Consider the following 17,513-nt stretch of genomic DNA (forward strand, 5'->3'; position numbering starts at 1 on the left):
GCAAACGATTTATGTGGCGGTCATTATAGATTTTTTTTAACTAGGGCACTAAAATTAAACTATTTACTCAATAATACTGTCATAACAACAGAGAAAACACTACGACATTTAAATAGTCTTTCCTATAAATCCTATAGCAGGAGATTACTTCAAAAGTACTTAACACTTTTATACACATTAACAACCAGTAAATTCAATCAGTGAAAACGAACGAGCGTATTTTGCAATGAGTTGCCGCACCATGAATTGCCAATATAGAGTTCAGAAGACTTTTGCAATCTTAAAGGTGTTTTAAAAGAGTGGGAAAGGAGTAATTTGAGTGTATATACGTCTTTGCCTTTTCTTCCCTCTGATTAAAAAAAAAAAATCAACCTGAAAGTTCAGCCTCAGAAGTAGAAGTTACATAAAAAAAACACCCTTAACTATATAATTTTTTATATCGCATATGTGGAGAGAAAAAAAAAAAAACACCACAAAACAGGGCAAGGCAATCGCATAATGTCAGGCTCAACTTTAAACACTGGTATGCACGAAATGGATAGCTCCATCTTGTCAAGGCAGCCACTGCTCCAGTGCTTGGAGTCATGGGCATGGAAAGCAAAACCATCTCCAGCTTTGAATTTCAAGCCTGACACCAAAATACTCTTATCTGTTAAAATAAAAATGCAAATTTCTAAATTATTACCTTATTTTCATGTTAAAAAAAAAATAAAGTCCCGCCTGCCGTGTCCAGGCTGTTGCTAGGTGACGATGCCGCACGGACTGTCACCAGTGATGAATGGCACGCCTAGACCAGCTGGCGACAGTCCCTGCACCGGTGCCGCAGCTGCCCTGCACAGCCCTCATGCCCTCCAGTGGGTCTGCCACAAAACCGCACAAAGGGCAGGCTGCAAAGGCCAGGGCGAGATTTTGGCAGCAGGAGGGTCAGTCTGCCCCGTACTGACCCAGCTGGGGGGACACTGGATGGCATCAGTGGGTTTCACCATGCTTTCGTGCTTTAGCAGTGACGCTAAATGGGGACATGAAAGTTTAACAAAGAGTGAATAGAGCCCATGTCAAAAGCTACCAACAGTGGTGTTGCCATTCAGGTGAACCTGCTAATGGCACAGATGCTCAAAGCTGATGCTTGCACACCATCTCCACAATCTGCTGTGGCCGTCATCAGACCGCAGTCAGCACTGGGGTCCCTGCCACCACCAGGCTTGCCTTTATCTTAGGTCTTCACAAATCAGGTCAGGGGTTCTGCTTGCATAGGTGATGCAGGTGCTGCACCTGTCTTGTAATCCCTCTGCCCACCCACCACGTCTCCACCATCATGCGTCCCACTGAGACACAGAAAGTAAGGGAAAAAGCCTTTTTACCAAATCCCATCATACTTGAGTGATGGACAAGGAGGAGTCCTTGTGCAGAATGGCTGGCAGGCAATAAAAACCCAAGCACAGGAAGGACAGCTTCCCCCCAGGTAAACCGGCAAGCTGCCCTGGCCCCCAGTCAAGGTGCAAGAAGCCCTGGCCATCACAGGGTTCATTTCTCCCATCCTGACCACCAACAGGAATCGGCGATATCCAGATCATAACCATCACAAGATCCCCAAGAGCTGGGCACAAATGAGAAGTTCTCTACTTCCCTGCTCACACCAGTATAAACCCAGCCTTCGCCCGACCTCACCTCACTGGCCTTTGCACACACTCATTTCCTTTAAAAATACACAGCAAGGATATGCCAATGAAACAAACAATTTGGTGGTGTTAATCCATAGATTATTGACAAGACGAATGAGACTCCTTGGGTCTAATGCTCTCTGCTACTCAAGGGCTAGCTAAGCTCTCTTTTTTCAAATATGTGGATTTTGAAATGATGGATCATAATAACAGAGCTGGTGCCTATGAATGGGGATTGCAAACACTTAATATTTCAATAGAAGTGCATGCAACATGATCCAATCACTCTGAAAAATGTACAAAATGGAAATATATAAAGAAAGCAGCTGGCATGAAAGAGAATAAACAAAGAAATATTGATAAAACTCTGTATGGATTAGGCAAAATATATTCAAGCTGCATTTGAATAATCTCATATATATTTATATGTGTGTACATATATATGTATTCAAAATACAGAAAGATTTCTTACCTCATCATTTCCCTGCTTTGAAGGACAGATCTCTGAATTAACACCCCCCGTGCAAATCACAGGGCTGTGCTTGTGCATGAGAACCCAACTCCCCAGATGCTGCTCATGCCTTGAGAGTGTGCTCATGGGGGGTGTGGGGGGGGGGAACTTTGTGAGGAGCTCAACACCCTTGCCGCAATTCAAAGAAAGTGCGTGTTTCGTGTTAAATACATAAGGGACTCCTTGAAAGATCTATCTTGTCACTCATTAGATTAATTTTTTGCATGCTTTTATATGGCACACCCCAGTGATTTCAGGATCAGGCCAGGAGAAATCATTTGCATCATACTTACACTAGAGCATTTACTTCCCTCTGTCTCTGCAGTAAAACCAACCTGACCACTAAGAGCTGATGTTATATAAGAACTGAGCTAATTTTAAGGCTGAAAATGCACCATCTTAACATGCCGTACCCTGACCCACAGCATATCCCTGCAGCTGAGCTGGGGGGACCATGCATACCCACTGAGAGTATCACAAGCTAGTTTAAGCCTCAAAGAAGAAAAAAAATTCAGATAAACCATTTTACTTTACAACTGTTGCAGGCTAAGAAGATGTACACAAATGGTGAGTACAGCTCAGCTGATGGGTGGGAGCTTTTTATGCTGCAGTAACTTCCTATTGAATCTGAGCCCCAAGCTATTCTGCAGTTTGAGGAAGGAAGTGGTGGTAACAGCCTTCTCTCGTTCTTCATTGTTTTCTGCTTGCTTGCGTTCCCTGCATTTCTACCACCAGATCATTACCAGCTTTCACAAGGCCACCTTGAGTGATGAGGGGAACCAGAACACCATCCCCCAGCTCTCTATTATCAGTCAATACCAACTTACTATATTGAGGCTGTATTGTGGTGTTTTCCCCCTTTTTATTCCCAGCTGCCCTAAAAGCCACCTTCCTTTCCCACACCATAGCAGCCTACGCTCTGCTGAGATATTTGTTACAGTAAGCTTTGCTAGTTTATTTTTGCCATAAGATTATTCCATACACCAACACAACTTTAGTGATGACCTCCACCAGCCATGCCTGCCCATGAACAAGAACTACCAGGGCTTTGCTGGAGCACCACACTTTCCCACACAGTAGCACCCCAGGTTGTTTTCTCTTCTGCTGGCATACTGTATATTAGCTGACTGGTCTCCAGCATTGCTTACCACTCCCTGGTTTCAATAAAGCATTAGCTATTTTTGGGGGGGAAACCAAAGCAAGAACTGAGGCCCTTTAGGTTACTGAGTCTGCATGACTGCATGTGATGCCTGGGAATAAATCTGCCAGCAAAACCTTTGGTCACTGGAGACTATCAGACACACACCATCTAAAATAGCCTCAATCACTTAACCAGCAGAATGGTTCATCCAGTTAAAATTCATGGTTTCTCCACAGTTCACTGCATTGTGCACAAAATCCAGCCCACCTGGTCCTGAAGCACAAGCCTGATGTGTTCATACATGATAGCTGTGTGTTTGCACAGCAGCCCCATAGCCAGTAAGGAGTGTAGGGCAGTGGGGTAGGTTACAGCAGTCTAGACTCTGTTGGTCTTCTCTCTCAGCTCAACACTGCCACTTATGACCATAAACCCTAAAACCAAGTTCAATCCTGGCAGATTAAGAGGTAGCACTTTCCAACATATGCAGCCCCTGGCCACACAGTACAATTTAGCTGGCTCTGGAGAACAAACCCCATACCTTTGCATGCAAGAGCACAGGTTTACTCCCCAAGCGCAGGCCTAGCACTGACTTCAATGAACATAAGTCTGAACACTTGATCTTAAACTAGCTGCAATGGGTTTACTAAGTAGCTCAGTAGCTCTGTTGGCACATTCCCTTTGCAGAATAACAGCTGCTTGGTTGTGCGACCCAGCAGACCTTTAGCTGAACATATTGGGATCACCTTGCCTGCAAGCAACATCCCCATCATAGCATTTAAATCAAGAAGGATGGAGGAGATTCAGACATCATCCAGCAAAGTGCTGCCATTCCCAGCTGAGCCCTCTGAGAGACAGTAAGGAAGTTTTGGACCAGATGCAAATTTCCATGGAAGTCACAGATTAGGAGAGGGTATCTGAAAGGTAATCCAGCTATAATCAAAAGTTTGGTTCTGGCTTTTCACATGCCTGGTTTGCTCCTCTCTTACTTTGCCAGCCTATATCTGATCACAGTTACAAATTGTGCTCTGCAGGCTGTATTTCCCCCAGATCTACACACAACTAAGATCAAAATCTGTTGCTTAATATCAGACTTCTATAATGAGCCTGAGATATTCTATTGCATGCTGAATTTCTGACTCACATAAGAAGCAATGCAATGAGACACATACACACACACCAGAGCAGAGGTTTGAAAAAGAAGCAGCTTTTCTCTTGGCACAGGGCAGGGGCACTTTGGTTTCTTGAACAGGTGGACTACCTGACAAGCAGCAGGTAGCCTTGCTTTTGACTACTACGTTTTAAATCAGGGCTGTTTGGCAATTCATTAGTGTCTGCTAACTGTTAAACACAGGAAAGTTCAAAAACATGCATATGTTTCCCTCTCTACCTCCCAGGTGGTATCTGTTTCAAGCAGCAACCTTTTCACTTCGTGCATCAAGACTTGTAAACTTCCCGTGGCTACACCAGCGGTTCCTAACCAGGTGCCTGCGCCAGAGCTGCAGTCTCTGAAGAGCAGCAAACTCCATATGCTGATCTCTGGTTATGTAGATGCCATTCGTTTCTCCTTGAAAGTTTATTGTCAGAATTACTGAAATATACACAAATGTCTGTATTTGAAGGTGAAATTTGGTGGAAAAATAAAGATATAATAGGATCCTTTCTTATATAATTTCCTGGTATGATGTCTGTCTGAAAAATGAAGTGAAATTATATGATGTCAAAAAATCATGTTTCAAAATGATTGACAACATATGAGTGTTTTGCATTGTGAAACGAGGTGGAAAATTTTAATTGCATGATGGAAGGACATAATATTTATTAGAACCTTGTAACCACACTGGATTTCAGCAAAGAGGACACAATTTTAAATTTTATATTAATACTTCAGGCTAAATCTTAAATGAACACACAGAAGCAAAATTCTGCCTTGGAATCTGTGAGTAAGTTTTTAATCTCTAATAGCAAAATAACATCTATAGGGTTGGCACATCACCATAGCCACAAAAAGATTCCCTCATACGTGCACTGCTGTTTTGATCTAAACAATATGTAGTGCCCAACTCCAGGTCACTGAAGAAATAGCTGCTCTGTACACATGGTGTTTTAATAAAGGTCTGCTAAAAGAACTCAGTAGGCTGAACTTCTAGGAAATTCAAAACTAGCTAATATTTCTAAGCCCACTTCCATCCTTCCCAATGACAGTAAAAGACAGGATGACATCCACACCCAAATGCTAACAAACCTGAGTCCCTGCAGACAAGAGTGGGGAATATATCCCAGAATCAAACTCGTATCAGAGAAAATCCCAACTAAACAGCAACAAGGTCAGGAAGAGTCCTGGACAACTGCATAATAGTTTTATTATCAGAGCTGGCCAGTGCAGCACCAGGCAGTAGTACTTTTCATAGAAAGGGGTCTAGAGAAGTGAAAAAATGAGATAACATTAAAAGAAGGGAAACTGAGATATATGTACATGGAGGTAACAAAAGCAATCAATCTTAGCTTTAAGAGATGCCCTGGATAAGTCTTATGTCAGTAAGGAATCTGGTGGAGCAATCTATTTAAGGATCAGCATTATTAGTTAAATTACCTTTCCCTCTTTCCTGGTATGAAAGGAGCTTGAGGCACTGAGGGATGACAAGCAAAGTTACCACAAGCTTACCCCTTCCCCTCCTCAAACTTGGGCCACATTTCTGAGCCTGTTAACAACACCACAGGCTGAGGAGAATGCAAAGGAAATAGGAAATCCTGATTTTGAGCAAAGCTTTTGTGAAGCAGCAGCCTGTGACCAGCTCAACTCAGAGAGGTACAGGAGCACAGCCCCTTCACCACCAGTGCTTTCAGCAACTGGCTGAATTTAGCAAGGAGCTTTTTTCCAGCAATATTTTTCACGAGACCTTTCCTGACCAGGAAATGACCAGAGCACAGGTGAACTCCTGGTGCTTTTACACATCCCCTCCCACCCATTTGTGCAGTGTCAGGTCTGTCTTTGGAGATCTGGGTTTAATGTGGAGATACAAGACCAAGCAGTCAAAGTCCATACTCAGCTGGAGCTGGAGTCCACTCTCCCCAGCCTGGCCAGGACCCTGAACCACCCATGGCAAGGAAAAACCAAGCAACACTCAAGTATCAAAGTGCTGTACAAAGACAAGAAAAACATCATTCTCTGTGTAGGCAGAGTAAAGCATGATGAATGTGGAAAGACAACTTCTAAATACACTGTAATGGCTCTCACTTCAAAAAAGGAACAACTACGTAACCACAATAAAAAGCACGGACAATCCAGAAGTCCATAAGATAATTCTGAGAGAAATGATACAAACACAACAGAGCAGAGTCCTATTCTGTTCATGTAGGATACAGGGCAGTGTATTATAAATGTCTACATGGAGCTGAAGAGAACAGTTAAGATTATATCCATCAAGCCTAAATGAAGCACCAAGAAGGGAGAAGTACGGGAAGCTGGATAGGGGAAACAAAAAGGCCAGCTCCAAATTGTTAGAGGCTCAGTATACCACTAATTCACAGAAATTTGGGCTAGGACATAAATCACAGCATTGGAATCCTAAAGGGTCATTGAATGGGTCTGCAGCTAGTCAAGCAGAAGAGGTCAGAAATTAAAATGGTTAGCAGTGAGTAATAAGAAACCCTAGGTCCTTAAAGAATTGTTTGAAATAGATATTTATGCTCCTTGCTGAGGAAGAGAATTTTCTCTTCTTCATCAAATCAGCTTTGACTGAGTACTGGGAACAAAATCCGCTCTTGAATATTCTCACCAGCTTTTGAATGGTGTTTTCTTTTATCTGTGCACCTCCACTGAGCAAACCATCCTGCAGAAAAGTTCTGCTCAAAACCCACATATGCTCCCAGAGAGGGATTTACACGTCTTTGCATGAGAAGCGCTTGTACCATTATGTCTGAATATGGGCAGAAAACAGTAGGAAAGGGTTTATCCCACCGACTGCACCAAGTAATGCATTTCCCAGAACTCTAGTCCTGGGAGGTTTGCAAAATCCTGTGGCTAATCCATGACAGATTAACCCAATCTACCTGGCACATGTACAGAAGGTCCTGTCCCACCCTCAGCAGTGCTGCTGGTGTCTCAGGGAGGAGGGGACCGCCCTGCATGCTGCCGGCAGAGTAACAACCCCAACCTCTAATACTCAGATTGTGCTTTTACCCTGATGTGCTGCCCAAAGCCCAGACTGTCTGAACCAAACCGAGACGCCTGGGAAATCTAATCGATGAAGGGGGATGGGGGAGATTTAAAAATGTATTAGATATTTCTGAATAACAAATAAATCTGAGGAAATCACAATCTGCTCACAGCTACTCCATGAAAAGGAGAAAGAAAGCCAGATCAATTATTCATTTCAAGTCACTCAGTCAGCACTCCATCAGACTTTCATAAGTCAAAAATGTTACAGGACAAATACAGCTCTGAAACAAATTTCTGCCCTACCCTCAAACAAGGAGCAATTACAGATGTACCTAAGAAGGCTCCCACACAGGAAAGTCCCCATGGCACACACCCAGCCCCTGGCACTGCTCCACCCTGCCCTCCTGAATCTGCCAAGGGTTGGAGTTACCCAAATTCATGAGTCTGTTCCTTCCTCGCTCCTCTCCACATACATACACTCATACATTTTTTTTGCAATCTGGGATTCTCATTACAATAATAAAGCGTAAGTCCACCACTAATTCAGACAGACACTTTCTTGGAAGGAACCTGGACAGGTTATGGACCAATTCAGGAGTAAAGACATCACTTTCTGATTACTACTCCCCACATTGCTCTTTGCTTCAGTTATTATGAGGTGTTTATAAAAGGTTTGCATCCCATATCTGAATATTAATGAAACATTTTTTAATAACACTATATAAAACACCTGTGTCCTTGCATACACCAGAGAAAATTATTGCAATAGCGTGAAATAAAAATGTTGGGGTCCTTCAAACCTTAAACCACAAAAGACTGATCTGCTTCATTCCACCTGTTTCTGTTGTTCAGTTTTTCTGTTCAGAAAATAAATAACCATCTCTGAACAAGCAACTACAGAGTACATAAGAGCATCACAAAGTAATTATGAGTTTATGACATCATCTTAATATTACAAGGGAGAGACTCAAAGACCCAGGAGAAACTCCAGATTTCCCTTTTGGGAAAACGTTAATGGATGCTTACAATCTGTTTTCCTTTGTTTGGATGTTACAACCAATAATACACTTTTATGTCTATAAATAAAGACTAAAGTTGAATAAATCCAACAAGCTCCTAAGCCTGCAGCTCTGAAACTTGATTCACATTCACGGTAAAGATTTATGAGTCACTTGCAGAGAATAAGTTGAAGCTGCAAGATTTGGGGTGAAATTATTCAAAAGGGTGATTATTTTTGGAATGATTATGCATGCACACCTGATCAGGGTGTCACCTGGGCCCCCTTGCTCTACATGATGAAATGTGGCAATTTTTCTGCATTTCTCTTTGCTTGCACAAAAGGAGAGTATGTAAGAGCCATCAAACTGTTTATTTTTACACACACTTGATCATCTTGTGGATATATTTTTCCTTTCATTTAGATCACAGGACATGTTCTTTAAACTATTCACATGAATATACTAAATTTACTGATGACTGCAAAGCAAAAGAATAAAACTGATTGCTGTTCTTCATGTGTGGGTGTGTCTATATATATTTATATATATATGCATGTATGTATGTATATGTGAACCAAAATACTTTTGTGTTTGGGATACAAAGTTAGGCACTCCAGCTTTGGAAGAAGCGGGCAGCAGTAGTTGTCTGCTGTGTGCATTGTGGGAAGAGGGACTTGCTTCTTTCCTCTTTCTTTCACTTTCTTGCTTTTTTGCTTCTTACCTCTTGCTTACAAGGACTTGGCCTTCACCTTTGCCCAACAGGTTTGCAACCTTCAACTGTGGAGGACCATGAGTACCACCAGATGAGGCCATGGACTGTGATGAAGACAGAAGGCAGCCCTACCTAAGCCCTTTGGCTTGATTCTCTTGCAGTGTGGGTTTTGGCACCTAAATAATTGATGAATTTTAAATTATTTTGTCCAAAAGAAATAAGCTTTGTAAAGTATAAATGAAAAAAAGGTTGGAAAATACACCTTCCTTTATAGTCTTTCTCTGCCTGAAGAATGAGATCACTCTGCAGCCATCAGAAAGGTTTTCAGGAGCCCCCCTTTTATAATTTTTTTGTGGCAAATTCTAAGAAAACTCATAGTTAGTCACTTCACTCTCTCATGTTCTGCCTGATAAGATGTTTTTCTCCTGTGTAACATATGTTTCTGCCCTTTTAGTCCTAAAACCTTTTTGCATTGCTCAGGCAATTCAAAATTGATATAAACTTTCTCCTTGATCTCATACTGATTTGGCCTGAAACAAACACCCTGAAGGCCCCCATACGTGAGCAGGTTCAGATCAAGCTCCAGATTTGGTACCAGGTGCTTTTCTCCGGGATTGGTTGAGCACACATTCAGGAGGTGCCTCTCCTTTCTGTATAGATTCCCAAACTGAAACGGACATCTCTCCTCCCAACTCCTGTTTCCTTTCCAGAGGGTCTCTATTCTGGACCACATTTAGAAACTTTATGGCTACACCCACAAAACTCTGGTGATGAAGGAGCTAGGCAGGTAATCAATCACCTTTTTCCAGATGCCTGCTATTTCAAAAAGGCAGACTGTGCTCTGCAGGTATGTGGGTAGCCCTGCTGAGCACCTCTGGAAGTTCAGCCCACTCCTTCTTCTGCATAAAAGATCCTCCCACTCTTTCCATTACATTATTACCCATTCCTTCATTACTACTAATCTAGTATGAACTTATTCATGCAAGACACAAAATCAGATACAAGAATGAATCCAAATCTTGTCTTGCAACTGCCTCTAACCTAGAGTTTGCCTGAGATAAGAACACAAGTGCAAATTTAAATTTTTCAGAAGACACCTATCTTTATTACTCTCTTGGATCTAAATGTGTTTCAGCACCAAGATCTGTCATGGCCAAGTTCTCTCAGTAACCATAGAGCTCCAAGTCAAAAGCACTGAAGGCCCACCTGCTACCTGTGGTGTGCAGATGCTTGCAGCAAAGTACATCTTAAAGTCATTAATCTTCCATTCACCAAAAAAAAGAAATTTCAAGGAACTAACAATATTTGCAATTTCAGGTAAAGTTCATTAACTGATTTGGAAAATAACTTTAAAACATTTAGAAAACTCAAAATGTTTTCTGAAAACACTTTCAAAAAGAAGTGTTTTCATTTTTCTTTTTGAAATAACCTTGTGTGTTTAGAAATTTGCCAACTTTGTATAAAAAAAAAGAGGATTTTGAAATGAATGCAAAACTTTTCATTCAGCTAAATAAAAATATCTCTTATTTTCCTGTTTCTCTGAGAAAACAGAGGTTTTGTTATGGGTTTTCCCATGATGATTATTCTAAGCCTCATTTTCCTATCCCCTCCCCCCAAAAAAAAAACTTCGGCCAGTGAACCAAACCCATCAGTTATTTGGCTTTTGCTGGGTACAACAGCATTTCCCTTTCCTACGAAAGCACCTCCAGAAAGAGGAAACGTGACCTACTGCTCCTTCCTCACACTACCACGTCTACTGCCAGCACCATCACTAATCCAGCATCAAGTCCTCCTTACAGGAAATTAAAACCAAGTACAGGATCGCACTAAAATCTTCTCTCCTGGTCCCTATGTTGCCTTTGTACTCCCACACCATGCTTCTGACTTGTCCTCCAGCTCTCCCCATGTCCTTGGGATGGCTCCTCTTTGCTTCGGTACGGCATGCCTTGAGATGCAGAGGAAAGTGAGATCCTTGTGTCCTGTCTTCTTTTATGGTGCATGAATGCACGGACAGTTATACTAGGGTGGCATCATGCAGTAAACCACACTACAGTAATTATTAGTTTCTGCAGTGTTGGTTAGGGGATTACCATCCTAGGGTTATTTTATAACATTGTTACAGATTGATAGTGATACCGCTGCCTTCAGTGTGCAGAGTTTGCTATGGGTTAAGACCCATGGAGGCCTGCACCATTCAAGAGACCCGTGCAATAAAAATAAAAGAATCATTTCTAGTAAGTTCTGACTCTGATTAAAAAACAATCTTTATGAAATAGATTCTAATAAAATTGCTTTCCTAATTACCCAGAGCTAGTTCATTTCCCAGCAAATATAATAAAACAGAGTTACTTGGCTCTGATTCACAAAATCTGAACCCAAGCTCATTATTAAGGCATTTAGCAGTGAAAAAGCATGTGTGCATAAGATGCTGTCCCGTCAAGCAGAATGCAAGAAATCTTTTGAAGTTAGACCTTTGAAGTCTCAAGTTATTGCTGCATTTTTTTAACACAGGTATTTCAACAAGAGAAAATCTCTCTGTGTTATTTACACAGATGGAACAGGGCACCCTATTATAACATCATATTCAGCGGAGATTTCAGTTAGAAGCAGAAAGTCTTAATTTAAAGAAATATTTAGAGCTGGTACATAACACTTCTTAATCTGTGGAACCATTACAAGGCTGCGAGACTTTTACATAATAGAACAGACCGGCCAATGTCCCAAGGCTATTATTGCTATGACTTGTAACACACTGAAATCTCTTTCATCTGCCTAACCTGGGATTTTGTTGATTGTAAATGCATGAATATCTTTCAGTTTAGGGGGTTATGTTTATGTTTTATTTATTTTTGTTTATGTTTCTGTGCTCTTCAAGACTTCTTCCCATTTCTATATGCACAAATGTTCTACCAAGCTCTCTGGTTTTCTGCCTGCCAGAAGTCCCCTTCACATCTAGGCAGACTGACTCCCACATGGACTATAGGCTGCAGGTTCCTGTTTTTGAGAATCAAATGCATTGGGAGAGAATAGAATGGGATACCAGCTTCCCCACTGCATGAGGCACATGGAAGAGAGATCGCTGATACAGACAAGCTGTATCAGTGGTGGTACAGACACAGGATCAGAGTTCCCAAATCACATGAAGGCTGGGGTCACTTCTGAAGCCAATACCTGTGCAAATCCATCCATCATCTTGCACTCCAAGGCCATGGTACCTTCATTTGAGTTTGCCCTTTTTACCCATTTACCAGTCCTGTTTTCTTTTCCACATGAAATATGTATGAATACCCAGGTAGGACAGGTATACTTTAGGTCAAAACCTGAATAAAAACTAATACTAGTGAAAGTATTTTAAAAGTATGAAGAGATCTTACAAAGTTACCATCTGCTTCTCTGCTTCATGGCAGAAACTGACACCTAAACCCTTCCCAGCAGCTGTTTCATGTAGGCACTTTTGTATTTCCCAAGTTGCAGCAGCCATTTTGAGCTAGCTGGGCAAGGTGGCCCATGCAGTTAAGGGATACCCAGCAGTCCATAATCCTGTGCCACCTGATGCCTCTTTGCCTTGGCTTCCTCACAACAAAATGGAAATAACACTTCCCTCCTGTGCAAGCCAGCTGGGAGGCTCAAAAAGTGAACATCTGTAACTCTGATAAGCAGCATTCCTCTGGAATGAAAAATGCTTGGGGAAGGACTTCTACAAGCAGCTGACAGGACCACAGGGATATCAGGAGGAGCAGAACTAACCCAACATGAAGGTTAGCTGCTGCTGTTGCCACGTATGGTGCACAGTGCGATGCTACATTGGAGTCAGGGCCAGGGCACCTTCAGCCCCTCCTGCATTTGAAGGCTGCCTTTGAACCCCCCAGGCTGCAATAGCGCTAACTCAACGAAATGCATCATACAGGTACTGCAAAGTATTTGGGATTTTCACATGCAGCAGAGCACTCGCTTGCAACCCAGCGTGTGCACCGAGGAAGAACCTTGACGGCACCCTTGTACTGTATCAGCCTGGTGAGGAAATAAAGGTGTTACAGACCAACTGGCCATCCTGGCAGATGAACACATTCCCCCAGGGATGGGAAAGAGGAGGGAAATTATTTTCCATAGACCCAAGCAGCAATATGGTTGCTCCTCAGCTAACTTTTGGTCTACAGCTTCTGCTTTAACAGAATACACGTGACTTTGAACCCTCCCAACTCTCACCTATAGCCACCACCTGCATAAAATTAGCCATTCTAAAGACACTCATATGCCATAAAAGTATCAAATGAACATGTCTTCTGATTTCTTAAAGATTTTCACACTGTTCAGCTTTAAAAAAATAAAATCCTTTTGGAAAGACCTCTCAGCCTAACCCCTATGAATAGGAAGTCCCACTGCTGAACCAAACTGCTTCTCCTTGAAGTCAATGCATCTCCACACCCTTGGAAGCAACTGTGAGACCAGAGCTTTCGTTAGCTCATCTCTTGTTGGTGCATGAGCCACAAAATAATCCAGCTCCCTCTCTACAGCTGTACAGGTTCCATTAAGCTAGCCGGGGGAAAAAAACCACTGAAAACGTCTTTCATTCAGTGGATTAAGAAGCTATGACTTAGAATTCACATCAGAGATGATCTGTGAAGTGAAAAGGTGCCATTTTTACATAGTCTTTTTCTTAACCTTAACCTAACCCACAGCACAGCTAGCTACAACATGTGTATGCCTCTGTCCACTCCCACCACTTCCGGTGGCATACTTTGACCCAGGAGGATGCACTAAGGATAAAGTTTCTATCTCAACTTCAGATTGCTTTGTTTTTTGTGGTGGTAAGTTAGATCCTTAACATTATCTTAATGCACTTTTTATGGTTTAATTTCCCCTTTTGTGGTGCTGTTTTCCTCAATAAGACTCTTAAATTGAAATCAGATTTCCTCTGAAGGAGCCAGCCTGATTTTCTTCGAAAGCCTAGTACACAATACAGTCATTCCGCTGAGACGAACAATTTTATTATGGTTGCATTTCCTTTTTGCTTACAAAATGTTTGTTTTATAAATAGGCCTTTTTAATTTAATGTAATTTTTTGTACAACAGCAGAAACAGTCAAAAAACACTACACAGCTACAAAATTTTGGTTTCCTTATACACGGCTTCCTTAATTAATTTTCCGTTGGCTGGGTAGGGAAAATCAACTTTTTACCTAAGACAAAATGTATGTAAAATTTCAATCTAAGGTAAAATTCAGCTCCCCGTCTTCAAGCTATATAACACTGAAGATGTGGTCTTGTAATTACAAACTGGGGAGGGGGGGGGGCGCACAACCAAACAACTACAAACAAAAAACTACATTGCACTTTAACGAATGAGACAACAAGCAGAAACATGATGAGGATTGTGGAAACTAATCAAATGACAATTGCTTTGACAATTTTTACACCACTTAGGATTTAACAAGGAGGAGGTTATAATCACATGCTTAATTTTAAGCATGTGAAAAGTTCTGTTGGCCTCTGTGGGCATTTTTTTTAACATATTTAAGATTTCCAAAGTGCCTAAGAATCTCGTGAAATTACAATCTCCCTTTGGACTGTGAAATTAAACTTGTACCTGTTTGCTCCGTGAGGGCACAAAGCCTACTGTTGAGAGCTTTGGCTTTCCTTATGGCCCCACTGGCCACATCTACATCACATGGCACGCAAAAAAAAAACCCCAAAATCTACATCACATTACTGCAGCATCCCTGTTCCCACCTTGACCATGAGCTGGTCCCAGCCACTGGTCCCACATGTCCAGATCTTCTCCTTCTGTAAACCACAGCAGTAGAGGAAAGGAGGACAAGGAAAGGTTTATACCCTGGGTTCAGCCCAAAGCAGTGCTGGGCTGCAGCTGAGTATGCCCTTGGCCTCGGGGGCTGAAAGTGTTTGCTAAATCGGGAGCAGCTTTTACCACCCAGCTGGAGCAGGGCTCAGTGTCACTTTTCAGAATCTGCAGCACGGACTGCACCTCCACCAGAATTTCTGCCTCCCCTACAACTCTAGACAACTGAATGGCACACATCCATCCCAACAGCCCTCAAACAGATAATAAGAAAAAACTAAATAATAATCTTCCTGACACACACATCTAGATTACTTATATTTTTGTAGTTGTCAACAACTGGTTTGAACTGCTCCACAATGGTTTAAATTCCAGTAACAGGTTTCATATGGTTGCTATAACATCTCGGTATATTAATTAGTTTTCAAGACCCCCAAGCAATAAAAATGTAGCCATTCAAGGTCACAGTTTGACTTATTTACAATTGATGTATAACTTGGCAAACTCTGCATTCAGCTACTTCATACAATAGAAAATATATTGTCATTCAGGTTAACAAAAGACTCTTTTCTTTGCCACCTCACTACAATGGCCCTGCAAATGAACATCGCCTGAATAAAATCCTAACCACATTTTCACTCTCATTAACCACAGTAGGGTATCACACAATTTGCCTGGCTCCTACTTAGACCACTGTGCACCATTTTACTAGCAGCAGTTTGATGGGTTTTATGGCAGGTGATATATGGAGTGGGAGTTTCGGGAGTCGTAAACAGAAGCCACAGTGTATCACAATGTGGTTTAGGGATATAATGACTGTGTTGTAAAGCAAAGGATGACAATACTGCACTAGGCTTGAGGTAGTGAACCAATAGACCAAACAGCTCAACATAATTCAAGCTACAAACAGAGGATCCTAGGTGTGTGCTGGCCTTCTTATATCTTTCATTAATTACTCCTGATGAATTTGAATAAGAACTACTAAAACTGAAATAAATCTGTGGCCAAGAGAAAAGTTATAGAGTATCCCCTTGTATTTCTTGGAAGAAGTTCCTTTCCCCCAGTGCATATATACACACCCCATATTACAACTTCTTAACCAGCCTTTTGCATCTCCAGCTAGACAGTCCCCTTTGCTAGTGGGGCTACCATCCCCTATTAACACACCATAACAAACACCAGCTCAGAGACCTTTTCCCCACATGCAGTGGGGCAGGTGATGCTCTTAGCTATGTCTGCAAAAGCTAGGTGGAATGCCAGACTGAAGAGAAAGACAACCCCCCCTGAATATTTTGTTCATATTTATTAATGCTCTGAAGTCAGACAATACTCTACTTTTACTATGGGGCACTACAGTGTTCTTCCAGCCCTACAGATAGTCTTATTTCCCATCTGAGCTGGGTGATTTTTGAGGGTGATCCCTTTGCTACTGGTTGATCCCATTGTGAGGTATTTGGATTGGGATTTCTGCAATAATCACATAGTGGTCAATCCCTGCAATTCTTGCAAAGGTGGGGTGTTTCTTTTGTTATTGATATTGGCTAATTATGGCACAGAATAAGAAAATTGTCTGCCTGGTTCCCAAAGCTGTGTCATTAGCCACATTGTGATAGATTGGTGTCAGTGACAGAGCTCTCTCCCAGCATTCAAAACCTGTTCAGCTGCATTTAAACTAAATAATAATACTTAGCACATATAGCGCTTTGCATATTCAAGGCGCTGTACAAACATCAATTAATTAATCCTCATAACATCCCTGTGAGGTAGGTAAGTATTATCTCAGTTTTACAGATGGGGAAACAGACACAGAGAGGTTAAGTAAAATGAAAAATTAAGGTGGAGGTGTGCTGGTTAATTTGGAATTGCACTTTGTGCTGTTTGAAAAATTAGAAGGTGCTGTACCAGATCTCCATTATTCTGACAGAGAAAGCAACATTTTGATGTGCTGACTCCCCTGGTAGGAGCCATTGCCTCAGTCAGGCACCCTGAAGCTGAACCTTCATGTTCTCTCATTGGGGAGCGCACACAAAAAGTCCCCCCTAAATATATCTCTCTGCTTCCGGTAAAATATAGATGCTTCCAAGCATACTCCATAACTATCAGAGAAGATTTTGAGATAAATAACCTTTTTTGGAAGGAGATAAGGAATTACCTTCTTGGAGGGCCAGTAATGATTTATACCAAAACCTCCAAGTAATTGTTCTTTTCCCCTGTCATTTGTATTGTCCAGTCATGGGCCAGCACCAGAGAGGGACAGACCTCCTCATGTGGCACAGAAAGTAGTCTCTAGCCCTAAAAAACGGTGAGTATGCCTCACCTCTGAAAAGAAAAAATATATATAAAGTGCAAGAGGTACACCAGCTTGAGGGAATCACACAGAATGGCTAACTGGGAGTTTACATTTGTTTTCCTGTAGCTTAAGTGCTTTTGATTTTCAAAGGAAGAACCATTAATGAGAGCAAAGTTCAATGTTTTGCTACCTAAATCCAAACCCATGCACTGCTGCTGCTGCTGTATACCTGCCATGTTATTCTG

At 41.8% G+C, this 17,513-nt stretch overlaps 1 protein-coding gene across 4 annotated transcripts in view; it reads right to left on the bottom strand.

Moving 5' to 3' along the window:
- The window catches only part of LOC308071871 (uncharacterized protein), a 358,228-nt gene that overhangs the window by 222,444 nt on the left and 118,271 nt on the right, over positions 1–17,513 (bottom strand). The window contains exon 1 of one of the 4 annotated variants that reach the window (XM_080407933.1): positions 2,134–4,233. The exons of the other annotated variants lie outside the window; for them this stretch is intronic. The gene's annotated coding sequence lies outside the window, so the exon portion shown is untranslated. Of the gene's footprint in view, positions 1–2,133; positions 4,234–17,513 lie in introns of those variants that run through there. 4 annotated transcript variants of the gene reach the window in all.

Source organism: Falco punctatus (assembly GCF_963210335.1).
Source record: "Falco punctatus genome assembly, chromosome: 12".
NCBI lineage: Eukaryota > Metazoa > Chordata > Aves > Falconiformes > Falconidae > Falco > Falco punctatus.